This window comes from Copadichromis virginalis, linkage group LG15, assembly GCF_057382275.1.
Source record: "Copadichromis virginalis isolate Kocher_CV1m ecotype Utaka linkage group LG15, C_Virginalis_male_GT1.1, whole genome shotgun sequence".
In the NCBI taxonomy this organism is placed as follows: Eukaryota; Metazoa; Chordata; class Actinopteri; order Cichliformes; family Cichlidae; genus Copadichromis; species Copadichromis virginalis.
The window spans coordinates 828,729-835,329 of record NC_140632.1 but is presented as its reverse complement, the minus strand read 5'-3'; the positions used below and the strand labels follow the sequence as shown (position 1 = coordinate 835,329).

General features: G+C 44.1%; 1 protein-coding gene across 3 annotated transcripts in view; it reads left to right on the top strand.

Moving 5' to 3' along the window:
• Positions 1 to 2,333: 2,333 nt before the first annotated feature.
• Positions 2,334 to 6,601, top strand: part of cnstb (consortin, connexin sorting protein b) — a 19,153-nt gene continuing 14,885 nt past the window's right edge. For 2 of the 3 annotated variants that reach the window (XM_085431254.1, XM_085431252.1), the window contains exon 1: positions 2,656 to 2,806. The gene's annotated coding sequence lies outside the window, so the exon portion shown is untranslated. Of the gene's footprint in view, positions 2,437 to 2,655; positions 2,807 to 6,601 lie in introns of those variants that run through there. The other variant, XM_085431253.1, reaches the window with a different exon arrangement.

The window sequence follows — 6,601 nt, the reverse complement described above, 5'->3', positions numbered from 1 at the left end:
ATTTTAAGATGTCATGGGAACTGCATCACTTTGGCTCATTAGGTGGAAAAAGAGGTGCTATTTCTGTCTCTGAGAAACTTGAATTTTAAAGCCTCCCCATAAAGAAAGCTGAGAGGGCACATTTATAATAAACCTTATCAGACTCTGTGTTTGGGGGCTGATACCATCACCAGATGTTTAGGGAGCTAAATGTAGGCAGAATGTGTAAAATCTCACCACTAGATGTCAGTAGATTTCAGACCGCAGTTAAACCAAATAGTTTTATCCCTCCCGCTCACAGTGCAGATCTTTGCTGCTACAGGACAGACAGCTGTTCATCTGTAGTTAGCGTAGGCCAGTGGTCCCCAAACTTTTTTTGCTGGCCCCGCTTTGCTTTACAAGAAAAATGTTGCCCCCCCACAAACACACCCTCCAACCACACGCGCCCATATTTTGCTCCGTTGCGATTTATTTCACACCTCAAATATTTAGTAAACAATTAAACAAATACAAGTAATCTGCAATAAATTACAGGTAGTAATAAAATAAACTACTAACTCTTTTACGCTGCGTCCGCACCTACACGGGTATTTTTGAAAACGCAGCTGTTTCGTCCACGTAAACGATGTTTCAAATCACCGAAAACTGAGATTTTTTTAAACTCCTTTTTTGCGTTTACGTGTGGACGAGGAATACAGAGTTCCTCACGCAACGTCAAAGGTATGTGCTTTTTTCACGTCACGCTGTGGCCACGTTACTGTTTACATGAGATGAATTGCAGAATGATAGAGACACAATACTGTTAATCTGACTGTCTGCAGGTTTTACACACAGTTACTGTCCCTCTGTTTACAAAGGCAGAGGCGTCACAGTGTGATTGTTTTACGTGTAGTTGTTTTTTCCTGTGTAATAATGTTCAACATTGCTGTCAATACATTTTTAAAAAAATGCCTCTCTGTGCAAAATGGGTTTAAAAACATAAACAGCTGTGGGATCCTGTTTGTCTGTGATTTAAACAGCCCAGCGCTGCTCCCGACGCAGGGAAAACCAATCCTGCAGGGAGACCTACCTCGGCACCTGTGCAGGTGAAGCCAAAGGGCAGATTTGCTTCACCATATTTTCTAGTCTTTGGCTTAGAATGAAGTTGGTTTGGAAACATATTCAGCGACGCTTCATCTCCTGCTTTGCGTTTGTGTGGGAGCCCCGTCAAAAACCTGTCCATGATGCTAACAGTGTCCAAGCGCTCTTTTTTTTCCATACCTTGCCCCTCCCTTCAATGACTCTGCGCCCCCCCCCCCCCCCCCCCCCAGGGGGCGGGCCCCACACTTTGGGAACCTATCATTCCACTGTCTGCATCAGCTGTAAAACTTTGTGAGGGCAACAAGACAGAAAAAGACACACTGTGGGAGAGAGCCAGAGAGGAATAAGAACTAATGATGAAATGCAGAGTGGTGTATAAACACACAGCGAGTGAAGAAAAACACTTCATCATGTTCCAGAGTAAACATCTGGTTCTAAGATTGTCAGGGCCGAGTTCAAGAACCTCAGTTTGATCTGAATTTAGGAGGACATCAGCGGTCATCCGGGTCTTTATGTCTATAAGACATTCCTGCAGTTTAAATAGTTGTTGTGTGTTATCTGCCTTGATGGCCGGTTAGATTTGGGGTTCATCTGCATAGAAGTGAAAATGCTGCCTCAGCTCTGCCGCTGTTTTTACAGCTGTTAGCCTGTGCTAGTGATAATTGTATTGAAGTGGATCTAACATTGTTGGACACAGACACTTAGCGAATAAACTCTCAAATCATGTAAGAACGTAATCTAAATGTTTATCAGGGAGAACGTGTGATTTCTGGACACCAAGCCTAACATTAGTGTACAGAACTTTATAACCAGCTGATGTTGTTGTTTAGCTGGCGCCTCGTCTGCTGTCCGACAGGAGACTCGCACGTCTGACCTGATAAGTGACAGTGACAGCGACAGTGTTGGGGATAAATAACCCGATACGTTTTCAACTGTTAGAGCCCTGACTCAGTTCATGAGATGTGGCTTGAGGTTACGAGGATGACATTTTATCCACATGCTGGCTGCCATGTCTCTTTCCTTCCCATTTTTGCTTCTTTGCTGAACGGGACCCAGATGTCGAACAGTCTGCAGACATGAATTTAAATTTGCCTCCATAACACACAAACACTTGCGAGCTCTCTCCTGCTCCAGCTTTGGTGGCAGCTCTGTAGTATTCAGGATGGTAATAATACTTACAGTTTTTGTATATCAAAGACCCATTACTATATGTAATTTAAATATAACAGTTTACATTTACAACACATCTGTGCCTAAAGGGCTAAATCTAATTGGTCTTCTCTTAAAAACACAGCGACGGTCTGTCTCTCAGGGTGTTCAATGAGATCACTGACGGCACAGCAGGAGGACGGAGAAAACATCATCGGTCTGATAAATGTAAGTAAGAGTGACAACACAACACAAATTGACGCACACATTTGAAACCATTCCCACTCTAATCCACAGCACGCTTTATCTGCTTTACGTGGCATCGTCTGACCGCTTTATGTCGCGTTACATAACCGCGGACACCCAGCCGGGAGCCAGTGCCACACATCTGCCAGGAGATGGCAGCCTCCACCACGCGCTTAAATAAATATATAAAGTTGTCATGAAGCGATGCATGTTTTGCAGTGAGGGGAAGGTGAAAATCCCCGGATAAGACAGTAAACAAGAAGCATGAGAGAGTGTGAGAAGAGAGAGTGAGGAGGAAAACACCGCGACGCTGCTTCATGTGGAGACAAACACAGAGAGGCTCCATCCAGCAGTGAGTACACCTCTCCATCCTGTGCTGCGGTGTCAGTGTGGCATGAACGTCAGCAGGCTCAGTGTAGTCATTTTAAACCAGATTAAAGACGGGCAGGGCAGCAAGTGTGAACAAACGCTTTCTGCGGCGATGTGAAACTACGGGGAGAAGCGCAATAAACTCGGTAGCTGACTTTACACGCGGACACGGCGACGCTAGCGTGTTTTGCTTTAACCTTAGTCTTCCCACGTTAAAGCTCTGGTGATGTGCGATAAAAAAAAGCACGAAAATACGTTTAATGAGCGATGTGCACGTAAACGTCAGAGGCACGTGCACAGGGAGGCATTCGCCGCCACCCACTTGCCGCGCGACACCGGAAGTCAAACATCTGACAGAGTCCAAGCTGAACGCGCGCGTGTCCAGCGACAACTGCGTAACTTTGTCAGGATTACGTAAACGGCCACCTTTCCCTTTGTTAGTGTGCTGCTGCTCACCTGAGCCTGAGCTGTTCTTAATTATGTCAGAGAAGTCTAAACGTAGGAGCATAGGTGCGTTTGTTTTTACGCAATTTATTATGGCACCGACTATTGTGACCTATGACAGCATTGGAGGGCACACCCTCGGATAAACTAGCACTTGTCAACAGTGGGAAGGAAGAGCTCCATTTTTACAGGTAGAGGTCTCTGACAGAACCAGGCTCATCAAGGGACAGCCATGTAAATGCTGGAGGAGATATGTTCAGTGCATCATGGGAAGTCCCAACGCAGAGTCTGTGGTTCAGGATCGACAGGTTCACACTTAAAAACAAGCTTTACCCAGAAATGGAACTTAGCTACAGAGAAAACATAAAGATGTATTGTTTGAATTCAATTCAGTTTTATTTATACAGCGCCAAATCACAACACCACTCGCCTCAAGGCGCTTTATATTGTACAGTAGACCCTACAATAATAGATACAGAGAAAAGCCCAACAATCACATGACCCCCTATGAGCAGCACTTTGGCGACAGTGGGAAGGAAAAACTCCCTTTTAACTGGAAGAAACCTCCAGCAGACCCAGGCTCAGGGAGGGGCGGGGCCATCTGCTGTGATTGGTTGGTGTGAGAGAAGGAAGACAGGATAAAGACATGCTGTGGAAGAGAGACAGAGGTTAATAACAGATATGATCCAATGCAGAGAGGTCTGTTAATACATAGTGAGTGAGAAAGGTGACTGGAAAGGAAAAACTCACAGATGGACAGATAGAGCTGGGTGTCATCAGCATAGCAGTGTAAATGTATGCTATGTCTTCTAATGATGCTGCCTAAAGCTGGGCAGACACTGTGCGATTTTTTTCAGTCGTGCGATTCAGCTCCTGCTCAAACTGCACGATTGACTCGCAGGGGTTAGAAGTTCATAGGTCACGATGCAGGGTCTCACACTATACGGCCCGATGCTCTGATGCGACCTGAGTCACACTGTGCGTCCATAAAATGAAGGTTATAACAGAAATTCTGTCGCTCGCTCTCTCTGTCTTTCACTCACACAGACACACCACCACCATCAACTTTGCTAAATTGCTAATGAAAAACATTGATCAGGCAGCTGTGATTGAGCAGCAGTGTCGATCCAACTATTTTCACGGTTGTTGTGGTCGTGATAATTTTGTGAGGCCACATCGAAAAGGCTCGGATGAGCTTTCCAAAGTTCTACAAGTTGTGCCTCCATCGCTTGTGTCCAGATCACACGCTGCACTGTCGTGCTGCGCCGTCTTTTTCGCTGACATTTGTGTTTGCGTATGCGCAGTGTGACAAACTGCGGTGACACCCTCACGACGGTCGCGAGGATTTGAAATCCTCACGACCAAGCGATTGATGATCGGGAGCTGATTGTGAGGTGTCAATCGCTTCTTGTTACCCCACGTATACTACACAATGCACGATGAAGGCCAAAATCGGGCCGATCGCCAAAACGGTTGCACGACTCAAAAATCAGCTCAAAATGGGCCAAAAATCGCACAGTGTGAGCCCAGCATAAGGGAAGCATGTATAATGTAAACAGAATTGGTCCTAGCACTGAACCCTGTGGAACTCCATAATTAACCTCAGTGTGTGAAGAGGACCCTCCATTTACATGCACAAACTGGAGTCTATTAGATAGATATGATACAAACCACTGCAGTGCAGTACCTGTAATACCTACAGCATGTTCTAATCGCTCTAATAGGATATTATGGTCAACAGTATCGAACGCTGCACTGAGGTCTAGCAGGACAAGCACAGAGATGAGTCCACTGTCAGAGGCCATAAGAAGATCATTTGTAACCTTCACTAAAGCTGTTTCTGTGCTGAGCTCTGAAACCTGACTGAAACTCTTCAAATAAGCCTCTGCAGATGATCTGTTAGCTGTTTGACAACTACTCTTTCAAGGATGTTTGATATAAAGGAAGGTTGGAGATTGGCCTATAATTAGCTAAGACTGCTGGGTCTAGAGATGCTTTTTGAGTAAAGGTTTAACTACAGCCAGCTTGAAGGCCTGTGGTACATAGCCGATCATTAGAGATAGGTTGATCATATTTAAGATCGAAGCATTAATTAATGGCAGGACTTCTTTGAGCAGTTTTGTAGGAATGGGGTCTAAAAGACACGTTGATGGTTTGGAGGAAGTAATTATTGAAGTTAACTCAGAAAGATCAACTGAAAGATCAGTTTGGTGTTAAGCTTTATAGGGACCTTTTATAAATTCTTAGGTTTGAAATGAGTTCCTTTCAAAATTAGCCGAAGCTCTCCACAGAAGTGGGAGAAACAACTATATCCGAAACATCACTGTGTTATGCTGAAGAGATCATCTAGAGCCGGACTGCACTTTGATCTAATACCAGTGTGAAGTGTTTTATCATGAACTTTAACTTTTAGAGAGAGCCTGGCATGCAGTTTTGAGGCTTTGGGGTTAACCTGAATGGTCCAGATTAGCAAAGAAACTCAGTATTTCAGCAAGGCCTGTGAAAACTTTTACTTTCACACGACTGTACCTCTTCTCTGCCCTGAAGTCTTTTCAGATTCAAACCACATTTTGATAAGTTTGTTGACTGATTTTTGGACATAGGTGTTACAATATGTGGTCTGGATCTGCTGATCCTTGTTGAATTTCCACAGCCAGCGATTAGCCAGGTTCCTATTTGGTGACCACCGTTATTTTTCTGGCATTAGAAAAGTCTTTTTGTTTTTCTTCTGGCAAATATGACTGGTTCTAGTTTGGGCTCTAGCACTGCTTTGTAGGGAAAACAGATATAAGTGACATTACACAGCAGGTGAAGTCCTGGATTGTCTCTTGAGTGCATTTGGGTTGTTTCCTGTTATTTCTAGTCTTGCTAATCTATGCTAAGCTAACTGTGGCACGCCTCAGAACTCCAAGAAAATGATTCAAATGTAAAATGTCAGAACATCCATTCTCTGCAGTTTATTTCCAAGCACCAGTTAAATTAAAAAAATAAAAGCATGAATCCATTAACAAGAGAATTCCCACCTCAACTTTACAATACAGCATTTGGTTTCTCCTAATAGGAATTACAGTGACAGGACAGGTGAGTGACTGTGGAAAAGGTCACAGGTAAATCATGGTGAACATGGTGTAAGAAGCCCTCGGGTCAGGTGTTGCTACCCTTGCTAATACTTAAGGCCTGTAAATGCTTGCACCTCACATTTCCCACTCTTATGCAAAGACAATCTGATGAGGAAAAACAAAAGGATTTCAAAGAGATCCAGATTTTCTGTCAAGCACTTGCATCAATTATCAGCAAATCAACTCTTGGCTCTGTATGATGTTACTGAAAGCAG